The sequence below is a fragment of the Myotis daubentonii genome, chromosome 5, assembly GCF_963259705.1.
Source record: "Myotis daubentonii chromosome 5, mMyoDau2.1, whole genome shotgun sequence".
In the NCBI taxonomy this organism is placed as follows: Eukaryota; Metazoa; Chordata; class Mammalia; order Chiroptera; family Vespertilionidae; genus Myotis; species Myotis daubentonii.
In genome coordinates this window covers 78,212,147-78,227,702 of record NC_081844.1, presented here as the reverse complement: position 1 = coordinate 78,227,702, position 15,556 = coordinate 78,212,147, and the positions used below count along the sequence as shown (strand labels likewise).

Here is a 15,556-nt window from a genome sequence, read left to right as displayed (position 1 = left end):
GGGTGAGAGCATGTGCTGGGGGTGGGAACAGCTGGGGAGAGGTTAGTGAGGGAAAAAGGAGACATATATAATACTTTAAACAATAAAGAATTTTTTTAAAAGTTACTTGTTACTTGTACGCAGAATGACCTTAAAGCAACATTTTCAAATCAAAATTTCTAAAAGTAATTTTTTTAAATGTATCCAAATGTAGACTTGCTACCTAGAATGAACCAAGTTATGATTTAAAAATAAAATCATCAAAGAGTTCTGGACCAGTTATCACAGAAAAGGGTGGAAAAAAAAGGATCTGAGATGGAAAAAATTGTCTTAAAACAAACAAGTGCCTAATCGACAAGGCCTGTAGCAGTCTCTCAGTGTGATATTTTGTGGAATCTTGGAAGACTCTGCTGTGGGCCCTCAGGACACCAAGATTCTTTAAAAAAAAAAAAAAAAAAAAAACCTGCTTGTGGGTAGCTCAAGCTGTGAAGGCAAAATACTGAGTAACTGCCAATCTCAGGCTCTCATCATTGGAGGCAATTTACTAGAGATGCCACAAGTGGCTCATTTCTCTGATACTTCAAAACTGCCTGCAGAGCAAAAGCACAATCAGTGCTGCTCTTCTGGGAAGTGTGCCATTGCTCTGCCCTTGCACTACAGATCCTCCCATCACACACAACTTAACGGCCAAATACGTTGGTCACCATTAGGAACCATCTGTGTCTAGGAGCAAGGAAATGAGAGGAAAAGTCCCTGCTGAAAAAGGGGTTTTGGTAGTAACCAGTAGGAGACAAAAAGATGAAAACCACTATGTTCCCCAGGGCTAAGGACATCAAATAGTATCACCGAATAGTAGAACACAATCAAGGGACCTCATGTACTAAAAATGCACCTAGGTAACACTGGGCTGGGTACTTGGGAGACATACACAAACGCAAGCCAAGTCTCTGCTCTCAAAAAGCTTGTATCTTAGCTGGAGAGAAATACAGGTGAGTAATCACATTTCTCTATTGCATGCTCGAGGCTGCACTTAGTCACATACTAATTCTGCCACTGGTTGTCACCTTAAGCAAACCACTTCACCCCTAGACCTTGGCTGCCTCATCCCTTCCAGCTCTAATGTTCACAGGATCATTATCAAAACAAGGCTGAAAGAACACCATAAACAAGTAAGATAATGCACCGGCTGACAACAGACTAATGTCTGTGGCTATAAGAATCTGTAGAAGGACATGAGCTCCACTTCTCCTCCAGGCTGGCCTGCACCTCCACCACCCAAACCACCCTTGCTCTGTTCACTGATGGCCTCCATGCTGCTTAATCCAGTGGTCATCTTTTGGTATTCAACTTAGTTGAAGTCTCAGAATTGATTCCTCCCTTTCTAAAATACCATCTTCTTTTGAATTCTGTGATACAACACTGGCCTGATTTTCTTCCCATTTCACTAACAAGTTTTTCTCAGTCTTCTGCCAGTAACTCCTTTTATATCCAACCCCTAAATAAACTGAATTCTGAGTCCTCCTCTCTTCTCACAGGACAATTTATGCCTGAGTGATCTCATCTATTATGTTGGCTATTTTCCATATACATCTATGACTCCCCAATTATCTACACCCACATCTCTACTCTGAGTTCCTAACTCACACATAAAACTACCTTCTTGAAGTTCACAATTAGATATCTCACAGCAAATCACACTTAGCAATGTCCAAACCAGAAATCTTGATCCTTGCCTACCAATCCTGTGCCTCTCCCACAATTCCCCAGTTCAGTAAATGTCACTTCCGACCACCCGTTCCCCCAGGTCCTAAATCTGGGAGTCATTGGTAACAAACCCCTGCTCTTCTTCCTCACAACCCATCATCACTCCTCCCTAGAGAAATGGATTTTCTCTTAATAATTGCATTTTCTATAGTTCCACTAGTTGAAACCCCAAAATATAGCTCCAACCTATACTAGTACATTTCTTTGCTTCCCTTCTGTCACTGTCCCAGTCTACAACCTCCTAGTGATGACATCTCATCTGAATGAATACAACAAGCTCCTTACTGTTCATTCTCCACATCTGACTTTTGCCCCCTCCACTTCCACTCTGCCCTCTGATTGGTCTTTTTAAGAAAATGCATCATCCTTCCTCTGCCTTCTTCCACTAGGCCAGTGATGGCGAACCTTTTGAGCTCGGCGTGTCAGCATTTTGAAAAACCCTAACTTAACTCTAGTGCCGTGTCACATATAGAAATTTTATCATCTTTGCAACCATAGTAAAATAAAGATTTATATTTTTGATATTTGTTTTATATATTTAAATGCCATTTAACAAAGAAAAATCAACCAAATAAATGAGTTCGCGTGTCACCTCTGACACGTGTGTCATAGGTTCGCCATCACTGCACTAGGCAGTCTTTTTTTTGGAGGCACTGATCCTTTGAAAGTCTGGCAGCAGCCTGCCCACTTCCCATATCACTGCATGCTTGCCCCTCCTGTCCTCGTTCCTCCACCCTTCTGTGCCGCCATGATGGTGCATGAATGTCCTGACTGATGCTCTCAGAGCATCAACAATGCTGAAAGGACAGGCACACACCAGGTTCCTATGAGACCATGCTCCAATGTCACCAGATCTGGTTTCTAATTGTGATGATGAAGCCTGGTTACATCGGTAAATTTGAAATAACTGATGATCACAGAGCTGGGAACACTGTTGTGAACCTCATGGGCAGGTTAAACAAATATAGAGTGATCAGCTCCAGATTTGATGTGCAACTCAAAGATCTAGAAAAAAATGCAGAAAAACCTGCTCCCACCCATTTTACTGACAACCTCAGCTGGCATCCTGGACCAGGAAGAAGCAAGGCAAAAAAACACCAGGACAGAAAATCCTGGGATTCTCTTCTTAGGATGTAATACATAAGTGCAAATAAAATGCCTCAACGGAGGGAAACAAAAAGCATCAGCTTACTGCTTCCTTAGAGAGGCCTTCCCTGACTGCTGTCCTCAAACTGAATTTGGTCTTCCCATTATTCCCCTCCTGTTCCTAGTTGGAGAGGCCAGACACACGCAGGCAAATGAGAGGGATTGCCTGGGGTCAAATCCCAACTCCACTGCTCACTAGCAGTGAGGCATGGGTAAGTCACTACATCTAAAACTCAGTTTCCTCATCTGTAAAATGAGGGAAATATTACCTACTTGACAGGATTTTGTGAGGATTAAATTAATAAATACATGTAAAATCCTTACAATAGGCCTGGCCCATAAATGTTCTTTTTTTTAAAATATATTTTTATTGATTTCAGAGAGGAAGGGCGAGGGAGATAGAAACATCGATGATGAGAGAGAATCATTGACTGGCTGCCTCCTGCACGCCCCACACTGGGGATAGAGCCCGCAACCCAAGCATGTGCCCTTGACCGGAATCAAACCTGGGACCTTCAGTCTACTGGCTCCATCCACTGAGCCAAACCAGCTAGGGTCATAAATGTTCTTTAAATGTTAGCTATTAGGATTTTCCTTCATGACACTTACCACACTGCAATTATATATTCACTAGAGGCCTGGTCCACGAAATTAGTGCGCAGGTAGGATCCCTAGGCCAGGACAGCGATCAGGGCCAACCTGTGGGGCAACCGGTGGAGCAATCGGGGGGCCCCCGCTGGCACCCACCTTGGTCAGCCTGGCACTGCCCACTCGTTGGGCCCGCCCCCCACCGGTTGCCTCCCTCTCCAGGGTGACTGGTGGGGCGATTGAGGGGCCCCCCGCTGGCACCCGCCTTGGCTGGCCTGGGGCCTGTGGGTTGGGGGTAGCTCCTGCGTTGAGCACCTTCCCCCTGGTGGTCAGTGCGCACCATAGCAACCGATCATTCTGCCATTCGATCAATGTGCATATTAGGCTTTTATTATATAGGATTGTTTTCTTTGTTTAAGCTCTCCCTCCCCTACTATGCTGTGAACACCATGAAAATGGGGGCAATATCTGCTTTGCTCACCACTGCACCCCCAGTGTCTAGCAGAGTGCCAAGCCCACAGTAAGTGTGCAAAGTGCATAAGAGTCAGGAAAAACTTGCTAGAAGTGGGTGGAATGTGGAAAGATGGGGGATGGAGCATAGGAAGATGAAGAACAGCTGGCATAAAGGTAGAAAAGAACTGAACTGAGGTGCTGGGGGTCTTGGCTGCAGTTCCAACATGGCCACTAATGCTTTGTGCTACCCCTGTCTGAGCCTTGGTTTCCCCACTTCTTCAGTAAGGGGAAGGACTAAGTGACCTTTTGGGTATTTTACAGTTTAATCTCTCACACAGTAAAGAGATCTCTTGTAGAGAAGTAATGAGAGGTAGGATTAGGGCCAGACTGTGGGCAGTTTTGAAAACCTCTGAAAAGAGGATTTTTATAAGATAAAATAAAAGAACTGGGATTTTCTGAGCAGAGACCCACTTGGCACCATAAAGCGGCTTGCAGGCCTCTGGAGGCAGACAAGACCTAGAGGTGAAAGGCTGTCTGGAAGCTCCTACAGCTACTCTGGGGGAGGGGAGGTGCACACCGACCAGAAGCACAGTCTTGGAGAAGGACACTAAGTGAAGGCTGATCAGTTCTTGATGACTAGGGACCAAGATAAGTGTTCAGTTTCAAGTCTGGGTGCTTAAGAGGATGGTGGCGCTGCTGAGAGAAACAAGCAAGTAGGAGGAAAAACAGAAAAACAAGAGTTGGCCCTCAAACAGTCTAAACCTGAGGCAACACTAAACCCAGGGAGAGCACAGGGACCCGCGCTGCCAGTCTTCAGCCTAGTCACTGAACCAATCTGAGGGCCCTCACTCACCAGCATATACAAATCCAGTGTGCCCTCTTTCTCCCTTAGTTCCTGTCCTCAAAAAAAAAAAAAACTTATCAGATCTTTGAGGACCAATTCAAAACTCCCCTTTCTCCAGACAGCCATCTTGAAGGAAGTACACCTCCTTCAGCTTATTACTACTTCACGTTAGTGCCTGATTAACATGGCAATTTTAAAAATCAACTATCCTATACAATTCAGATGGGCCACCTCCCCAGCAAAACTGGATGCGAGTCTGGCACTTACTAACTGTGCCATGACCAGTGTGACCACAAGCAAGTCCATGATCTCAGTCTGGTTCAGTGTCCTCCAGTAAAATTCAGTGAATTAGTTAGAATGGCCCGTTCCAGCCTAGATCAGAAGGGCAATGTGATGGTAAATTATCTGCAAAACAGGGGAGAGGAGGGACTGCTTTGTTTTGTGTAAAAGGATGTAGAAAAAGAGCAGAACACAGAGAGCTCAGAAGCAGGGGAGAAGACCCTCACCCCCTTGTCCACACTGGTAGGCTGAATCCTTCCTGAGGACGGAGGGCAACTGGTCAAGATCTCGCCACACAAGTGTAGCACAGCATTGTATTTGCTGCTAGGAAGAGCTGGCCAGCTGCTAAGGCCACTCCATCAGGACCCAGCATCCAATATTTTAAAACAGTTGAACACAAGCTTTATGTCACGGCCATAATGCACCAAAACTCTACTGACAAAACTTGCTGTGCAAACCTGAACACTATTGATAATGGCTGTACTGAAGCAATGGGCTGGCATACCAAAGAAAAACAGAAACAGAACAGAGAAAAGCAAGACTAAAATACTTTTAAGTTATTATTTAAGGTCTCCTTTAAATTACTCTCTGTAATTATTGAGCTAGCAGTCCACTGTTATTAATTCATATTCAACCTATTTAAGCGATACCAGCAATTCAGGCTGAAAACAAATGCCTCAGTAATTTCCTAACTTTTGAGTGTTATTTTCTTGTCAGTTAAATTTAAAGCAACCCATTTGTGACCACATTATACCAAGTTAATCTCATCTAAAGTGCTTCACAAACCCTAACAGCTACACTAAGGTTTTACACTAATAAAGGCAATTTACATAAATGAAATTTATGTCAATGCATTTCATGACAAATTTTTTATTTTATAATGATTATAGTACTTATATGATAACATCTGTTGATATTCATACTCTAAACCTGGCAAAGATTTAAACCCACAACATTTTCCATGCATCATGTACATTATCTGTGAAAAGCAATAAAAAAAGCAATGAATGCATTAATCATACCAATATCATCTGCAAAGCATAAATCTGAAATACCTTTCACGTCAGCTGAAACTGCTTTTTATTTTTTTACACACCTGATTTTACGCCATCTGTAAAAGGGTAAGACAAAAACTGTTGAGGAAATTATATTTCTTGGCTGTTGGACTTTTACAAAATACTTAGGCTAAGTTCTGTAAACAGAAGATTTACTACACGACTAAGAAAAAAATGATGCAGTTAAAAATCCATTTTTATTAAAGGACGGTGTAATGACCACAGCATTTTCACACTGCTGTGTGGTGTCATATTTGCATTTTTGACACCTGTTTTACATTTCCCCTCATCTATCTATTGCATGTGTTTTTACAAATACACATCAGGTCTAAACCTGTTCTCTAACCTAAACAGCAGAAGCAAGACTCCAAATGATAGCATTTTGGACTCTAATTTCTCTACCCGGGTGAATACCAACATTGAGGTCCCTGCCATCACCTGGCAAGGTCAGCCTGGGCCCGGCCAGGGCTCCCTGGGACTCTAGGATAACTCCAAAGTGAACACCAACATGAATACACCACCCAGGTATTTTTAATAGCTTCTCAAATCTTAAGTTTGCTAGTGTGAGTGTCTCTACTCTCCATTAACATGACAACCAAGGACATTTTCTCAGCTTTCTAGGTGGCTGTGATTACAGTGGACACATGCTAAGCACAAGCTACTGTATGTGATAACAATGCTAGTTTTCACTTTTCCTGGCTCCCAGATACACAGACATCAGCCTATATTTTCAAAGCAAAATGAGCCTGGCTGATGTGGTTTAGTTGGTTGAGCATCAGTCCTGTGCACCAGGAGGTAGTCGGTTCAATTCCTGATCAGGGCACATACCGGCACATTCTGGGTTACAAGCTCAATCCCAGGTGGGGGGTGTACAGGAGGCAGCAGATCACTGTTTCTCTCTCATCAATGTTTCTCTCTCTCTCTTCTTCTCCCTCTCTCTCTCTCTGAAATAAAAAAATATATTTTAAAGAAATTTAAATAAAAGCAAAACGACACTCCTAATCTATACAATGCCTAAACCTTGGGATCATCCTCTCTAGTACTGCTTCCCTACCCTCACCAGGCTGAGTTCGTGCTTTCAAGAGTGTTCAAATGTGACATTTATATTATTGCATAACTATGATGTGCATCAAGCTTTGGTGCACAACAATAAACAATAAAATCCAAAGTAATTCATTCCCAAAAAGAGCTGTGGAAACTCCACCACATCTGCAGAGAACTGAAGTTTTCATTGACGCTGTCTTTCTTCTGATATCATCAAACTTTTTTTCTCAGTTTCTTTTTTATTTCAAGAAAGGCAATTTTATTTCAAGAAAGACAATGTTACATGCAATAAACCTTAATATCTCAAGAAAAACTATTTTATATATGATGTTACATGCAATAAACACCAATTATTCAAGCAAATGATCTTACATATATTACAAGAAATAAACATTAATATTTCAAGAATGAAAGGATTGCCCTGACCCGTTTGGCTCAGTGGATAGAGCGTCGTCCTGTGGACTCAAGGGTCCCGGGTTCGATTCCTGTCAGGGGCATGTACGTTGGTTGCGGGCACATCCCCAGTGAGGGGTGTGCAGGAGGCAGCTGATCGATGTTTCTCTCTCATCTGTGTTTCTAACTCTCTCTCCCTCTCCCTTCCTCTCTGTAAAAAAAAAAAAAAGAATGAAAGGATTTTAAGTATCATAATATTACCAAAACTGTACTAACATAGGATGATATCACAAAAGTTGTAGGAAATATTAAAAATCTGCAAGTAACAGGATTACTTCTATTATATTCTAGTATATACTTTTTCCCTCTGGCTCTATTTTTGTTCATCAGTTTATGTTGTTCATTATATTCCACAAATGAGTGAGATCATAGGATATTTATCTTTCTCTGACTGGGTTATTTAGCTTAGCATGATGCTTTTAAAGTCTATTTTGTCAGATGTGAGTATTGCTAATCCAGCTTTTTTTTTTTCTTTTCTATTTGCATGGAAATGTTTTTTCCATCCCTTCACTTTCATCCTGTGTGTGTCTTTTATTTTGAGGTGGGTCTCTTGTAGATGGCATATACTAGTAGTTGGATCATGTTTTTTTATCCATTCAGCTACCCTACACCTTTTGATTGGAGCACTTAATCCATTTACATTTAGGGCTATTATTGAGAGGTACTTATTTATAGCCATTTTAATTCTGTATGGCTAGGTTTCTCTCTTTCTTCTTCTCAGCAATCCCTTACAGCAATCCCTTTAGCATTTCTTGTAATGCTCGCTTGGTGTAATGAACTCCTTTAGCCTTTTTTTGTCTGGGAAGCTCTTTATTTGACCGTCTATTCTAAATGATAGCCTTGCTGGATATAGTAATCTTAGTCTCAGATTTCCATTACCTTGAGTACTTCATGCCTATAGAGCTTCTGATGAGAAATCAAGCGTCAGCCTTATGGGAATTCCTTTGTAGGTAACAGTTTTATTTTCTCCTGCTGCCTTTAAGATTCTCTCTTTGTCTTTAATTTTTGGTATTTTAATTATGATGTGTCTGGGCGTGGGTCTGTCTGGGTTCTTCTTGTTTGGGGTTCTCTGTGCCTCCTGAACTTGTATGACTTTTTCCTTTACCAGGTTAGGGAAGTTTTCTACCATTATTTCTTCAAACACCTCTATTCCTTTCTCCCTGTCTGCCTCCTCTGGCACACCTACTATTCTAATGTTGTTACGTTTCACATTGTCCCACAGCTCCCTTAAGCTGTCCTCCTGTTTTTTGTTTTTTTCTTTTTGGTTCTCTAATTGAGTGATATTTTCAACTCTATCTTCTAATTCACTGATTCAATCGTCAGCTTCCCCTAATCTGCTGTGTGTTCCTTCCAATGTGTTCTTTATTTGTGTTGTCATTCTTTATCTCAGGCTGTTCTTTTTTCATAGTTACCATATCATTTTTCATGCTGTTGAGCATTTTTAACATCATTACTCTGAACTCTGTTCCAGATAAATTTCTTATCTCTACTTCATTTATCTCTTCTTCTGGACAATTCGCTAATTCTTTCATTTGGGAGTTCTTTGTTTCCTCATTTTGGTTGTCTGTTTGGGTTTGTGACTATGTTTTAGGTAGATCCTCTATCTGATATCATCAAACTTTAACTTAACTAAGTGCTTCAAAATGTTAACCATAAGCCTATTATCAAACTCCTCATGTTCATAAAGAAAGTCAGCAATAGTAACTTTCAACTGCTCTACAGCAGAGGCTCTGGGCACAGGAAGAAAAACATTTTTCAAACCCCAAACTCACCTATGATGCTACTGCTGCTAGGAGCACCATCACCATGGCGTTGCCATTCAGAAGTCCCCTCTACACTCCAGCTCCAGAAATCTTTATCACACCAGTTACAATAACCAAAATGTGATGAACAAGATATGGAATAAGTAAAGCTTGGACCTTGCTCTGCAACAGATACTACACTTTGATAAGACATTTTTCTAGGTCAAAACTTGCTGAAGATCATCCAGTTCATATGATTCAATCCAGCAAAACCAAATGCTCTGCAGGCAGGCCCACCAACAAAGGTACAGACAAGGTACAGGAGCTTCTCCAGGGAAGCATAGAATCATAGTTCTGTCTCATAAAACTCAGTCCCTTTCTCCTGAATCACAAGTGTTCTCCATTACCAAATGGAAACTCCTCACATCCTCCAACCACAGAATTCTTCATTCACCCAAAAGGTACCAAGCCAGGCCAGGTGCACCAACACCGCTGCTATTCCTGACACTAAGTTTATTTCCATGCTGAACAATGGTGGACCCTGTATCCAAGAGTGAGGGAATGGGGACAGCCATCCAAGGAAAGTTGTGTTGCCTGGCCAGGCTGGACTCCTGCCCTAGAGGGCTCCACCTGCTGGCATCTGAACTAGCTGTTTCCTGGGTTCCTAAGCCTCCCCTTTGACACCCACTTATATAGCTTAAAATTTCCTCTGCTTTAAGCTTCCCGCTTATTCATACATGACAATGCATAACAACATGTATCTTTATGGAACTCTCACACTCACATTTCTAACATTTTCTTTCAATACAGGCACCAAACTTGTAAGTTTTTATGTCACTTAGAAACCTCTCCCTCCTTATGTCCACATGAAAAGAAAAAAAGCAAAACTCCTTTACAAATGCCAACCCCACCCTGAGTCCAAGCACTCCAAGTAAGGAAACTTCCTGCCTTGAGTCCTGGCACTGCCATGCTCTGACTGCTCAGAGTCTCACCACACCATTCCACCCCACGACATACTGCAGGTGCACCACCACCAAGGAGAGACAGTGGGCAAACAGCCACTGAAACCTATAGCCACTTCACCCACCTACACTATGAGAATCCCTGGGGATTTTTTACATTTATATTCTCTAAGTATATGCACCCACCTGAGCTATCAAATGCATATGGACTATTTGGAACCAATTATATCCTACAATAAAACCTCAAAGAGAAAAAAGTCCAAATATACTTTGCTGACCATTTACTTTTTTATAGTAAAACCTAAAATAACCCAAAGCTTTGAGAAATAGGCTTTTTATCCAGATTGAAAATGTTTCTAAAATGTATGGCTCATTTTCCACAGTAATAAAATAAAATGAATTCTAAGGCAAACGTATGATACAATTTTTATTTTTTTTAGAGAGAGAGGTAGGAAGAGAAAGAAACATTGATTTGTTGTTCCACTTACTTATACATTCACTGGTTGATTCTTGTATATACCCTAACCTGGGATCGAGCCCACAGCCTGGCGCAGCGGCACAACGCTCTAACCAACTGAGCTACCTGGTCAGGGTTTGTGATACCATTTCACACACACTATATAAGCAAACCACTTAAAAATTGTAATACCCAGGCAAGTGTAATCTTATTCCTGAAGGTAAATGAAAATATTATGTAAAGAAAAATGATCATAACTTATTGAACAAACAAAACAGAACATATTTTTTACCTGTATGTTCAGCAAAGGTTTAAAAACATATATGCTGCCCTGGGTGTGTGGCTCAGTTGGTTGGAGCATCATCCCATACAGCAAAAGGTTACAGGTTCAATTCCCAGTCAGGGCACATATCTAGTTTTTGGATTTGATCCCTGGTCAAGCGTGTATGGGAGGCAACCGATTGATGTTTCTCTCTCCCTTCCTCTCTCTAAACATATCCTCAGATGAGGATTAAAAAAAAAATATATATATATATATATACTAGAGGCCTGGTGCACGAAATTCGTGCACTTGGGGGAGGTCCTCAGCCTGGCCTGTGCCCTCTTGCAGTCTAGGAGCCCTTGGGGGATGTCCAACTAATGTCTTAGGCCCACTCCCAGTGTGGGAGCCTGGCTTCTGGCTGAGCAGCACTCCCCCTGTGGGAGCATACTGACCACCAGGGGGCAGCTTCTGCATTGAGCATCTGCCCCCTGGTGGTCAGTGAGCATCATAGCGACCGGTTGTTCCACAGTTCAGTTGATTTGCATATTAGCCTTTTATTATATAAGACTAGAGGGCCGGTGCACAAAAATTTGTGCACTCGGGGGGGAGAGGGGGGTCCCTCAGCCCAGCCTGTGCCATCTCGCAGTCTGGGACCCCTCGGGAGATAACGACCTGCTGGCTTAGGCCTGCTCCCGGGCGGCAGAGGGCAGGCCCAATCCCTATGTGCAGCCCCTGGTCAGGCTCAGAGCAGGGCCGATTGGGGAGTTGGGGCGCTGCCCCCTGTCATGCACAGAGCAGGGCGGATTGGGAGGTTGTGATGCCACCCTCAGTCACACTCAAGGTAGGGCCGATTGGGGGGTTGGGGCACCGCCCCCTGTCACACTCAAGGCAGGGTCGATGGGGAGGTTGCAGCGCCACCCCGTCACACACAGAGCAGGGCCAATCAGGGGGTTGGGGCGCTGCCCCCTGTCACGCACAGAGCAGGGCCAATCAGGGGGGTTGGGCTCCATACCCTGTCACGCACAGAGCAGGGTCAATCAGGGGATTGGGGAGCTCCCCCCTGTCACTCACAGAGTAGGGCCGATAGGGGAGCTGGGGCGTCGCCCTCTATCACCCACAGAGCAGGGCCAATCAGGGGGTTGGGGCGCCGCCACTGTCACACTCAGGGCAGGGCCGATGATGAGGTTATGGCTCTACCCCATCACACACAGAGCAGGGCCTGTGGGGCGGGGGGGGGGGGGGGAGTTGGGGCGCCACCCTCTATCACCCACAGAGCAGGGCCGATCAAAGGATTGGGGCGCCGCCACTCTCACACTCAGGGCAGGGCTGATGGGGAGGTTATGACTCTACCCCGTCACATACAGAGCAGGGCCCGTGGGGGGGGGGGGGGTTGGGGTGCCACACCCTGTCACACACAGAGCAGGGCCGATCAGGGGGTTGGGGCGCCGCACGCTGTCACACACAGAGCCGCAGGGCAATCAGGGGGTTGGGGAGCTCCCCCCTATCAGGCACAGAGCAGGGCTGATCAGGGGGTTGGGGGGCCTTCCCCTGTCACGAACAGAGCAGGGCGGATAGGGAGGTTGTGGCCCCGCCCCCTGTAACACACAGAGCCGCAGGGCGATCAGGGGGTTGGGGAGCTCCCCCCTATCAGGCACAGAGCAGGGCTGATCAGGGGGTTGGGGTGCTTTCCCCTGTCATGAACAGAGCAGGGCGGATAGGGAGGTTGTGGCCTCGCTCCCTGTCACACACAGAGTCGCAGGGCGATCAGGGGGTTTGGGCGCTGCCCCGTCACGCTGATCCCGGTGCCAGGAGGCCTCGCGGCTCCGCTGATCCTGGTGCTGGGAGGCATATTACCCTTTTACTATATAGGATAGAGGCCTGGTGCATAGGTGGGGGCCAGCTGGTTTGCCCTGAAGGGTGTCCTGGATCAGGGTGGGAGTCCCCACTGGGGTGCCTGGCCAGCCTGGATGAGGGGATGATAGCTGTTTGCAGCTGGTCACACACCCTTCAGGGTGGGGGTCCCCACTGGGGTGCCTGGCCAGTCTGGGTGAGGGGCTGAGGGCTGTTTTCAGGCTGGCGGGTGACTGAAGCTCCCAACTGCTCCTTTTTTTCTTTTTCTTTTTTTATTCTGGGCCAGCTTTAGCTCTGACTCCAGCTCTGAGGCCTCTGCTGCTGAAAGCAGGTATCTGGTTTGTTTGTGTTCTATAATCGAAACACTGTATCAACTCCAGCTCTGAGATCCCTGCTCGCTGAAAGCAGGTTTCTGGGGTTTTGTTTAGCTTCTATATTTGTAACAATGTTTCAAACTGCAAGCTCAGAGGCCGGCAAGGCAGGCGGGGAACGTTGGTTTCCTCTGTCACTGAAGCAAGCAAGCCTCATGTTAGTTTCAAGCTGCCTGGCTGCCGGCCGCCATCTTGGCTGGCAGTTAATTTGCATATCGCCCTGATTAGCCAATGGGAAGGGTAGCGGATGTACGCTAATTACCATGTTTCTCTTTTATTAGATAGGATGGTAACACCACCAAATGTGGGCTGAAATCTCTTAAGGGACAGGGGACTAGTTCTGACAATGGCTCCCTCCAGTTTATAGAGTTTAAGCCAGAATGGGTATTGTAGCTGCCAGGAACACATGAAGCACAGTGGGCCCTGACACCTGGGAATTGGCCAGGGACTGTCAACATGGCCTTGGTGTTGCTAGGAGCGGGCCTGGAAGTCACACCTAGGCCTTGGTATTGAACATAAACATCAATGTCCGACAATGCCACTCTGGAGCATGCACCCACCTCTACCAGAGTCCACCAGGACCCAGAAGACCACCCCCCTGAGAGAGCTGCAGGAGTCTGGATGGGGGCCTTGCGCTTCATGTCATCACCAACCTTTACCTCTATCTGATCAACTCCTGTGCTGACTAGGTTGCCGCTAGGAAACTCAGACACAAAAAAAGACATTCTGTAGTGATTTCTAAATACAGAGAAACCATGAAGAAAATACCAAACACTTCCTCCCCCCAGCTAATGAGTGACTATTGCTTTTTATCAATTTCCACTTTAGTCTCTTCTTCCTATAGGGAAAATTTATTAAAATGTTAAATTATATGTACACCTAAAACTAATATAACTAAGATAATATTGCATACCAACTATATTTAAAATTAAAAAATTTTATAAAAGGATTTCTTCTATTTAAAAAATAAATATTGAATTTTAAAATTACCATTTTCTGACGGCATCCACTCCAGAGCAAAGCCCTAATTCCTTAAAAACTCTCCCAACTCACTAACACAAGCCCAAATCCTGTAATATGTCTATCACCATCTTCCTGAGATGGCCCACAATTCCCTATGTTGTGTGTTCTCCCTCGTTTCAACAAGTAGATAAACTCGGCCAGTTCAACTAATGGTATGTTCTGGTGGTCTTTGGCTGGTGGGCACTGATAGTTGTCAGGACATCAGTTGCCATGATAGGCCACTATACATGCAGAAATAATACGAGCCTCGCTGGGAAAATGATTCTAGAATATAATATCCGTGCTGGTTCTCTGAATACATTCCCTGACCAGATGATTTTCTTGTCATCTGCCTCTTTTTCCTAAAAGCTGGATGAAGGGAGAAAGTCTAGTTAATTAGATGTCCTGATGAATAACGTTACAATTAATCAAGGATGCTCTGGGCAGCTTACCTTCCCTCCCATTACCAAAAGTCACCCCAGCACAAGGTTAGAGTAAGGCTGGACGACTGACTCATGGGCAGAGCCTGAGGCAACACTACTCAAGTACTTTAAGCCACATGTTCAAGCCCAATAAATTAACCCCGGCTTAAAGAAGTCAGGCTGTACACATGTAAGAATTTTAATAAGCTTGGAAAATGCTACCTAGAGCTTATGCACAAGCTTACTGTACCAATGGGATTCCCTGCCACCAGCCACAGAGTGCTAAGCCCCTGACAAGAGCTTTTGAGCACATGGGGCAGCAGTGACAGGGAGTCAGCTTGGTCCAGGTTTCCTCAGGAGTTGGAGACTTACAGCAGAAGGCTGGCAGCCAGATGGATGGAAAGCAGAACAGGGCATTCAGCTCGGTGGAGCCAATGGCATTTACTAAGAAAACATGTCGGAGCTTTCTTTAGTAGAAATCTGGTCCTCACACACCCTTCCAGAAATGAGCAAACACTGTAATCAATATCTGCATTTATCCAATGCCTGTTTGTACACAGAACTGTGTTAGGTACAAAAGAGAGTTGTTTAAGCAAACGTGGTCTCTGCCTTCTAGATGCTGACATCTAATATAAATAAAAACAATAAATCTATCCAGAGGATTACCAAACTAACTGAACAAACATGAAACAGTCAAAAGTAATGACTGTATATAGTAAATGCAATGGAGTAAGAACTGAAGGTAAGTCATGGGAGATGACTCTCTAAACAGGGTGGCGCCCTAATGGGACAGGTACCTGTTAAGGCTGAGCCTCTACCTGGCAATCAGCTTTTAAGAAACGCTTCAAGGGCTGCCTACTGGGCTTGGTGGAAAGGAGCCAA

The 15,556-nt window shown here is 44.5% G+C and overlaps 1 protein-coding gene across 5 annotated transcripts in view; it reads right to left on the bottom strand.

The window, feature by feature from the left end:
• The window catches only part of PCBD2 (pterin-4 alpha-carbinolamine dehydratase 2), a 61,636-nt gene that overhangs the window by 41,237 nt on the left and 4,843 nt on the right, over positions 1–15,556 (bottom strand). The window contains exon 2 of one of the 5 annotated variants that reach the window (XM_059698419.1): positions 6,109–6,164. The exons of 3 other annotated variants lie outside the window; for them this stretch is intronic. The gene's annotated coding sequence lies outside the window, so the exon portion shown is untranslated. The remainder of the gene's footprint in view (positions 1–6,108; positions 6,165–15,556) is intronic. One more of the 5 variants, XM_059698418.1, reaches the window with a different exon arrangement.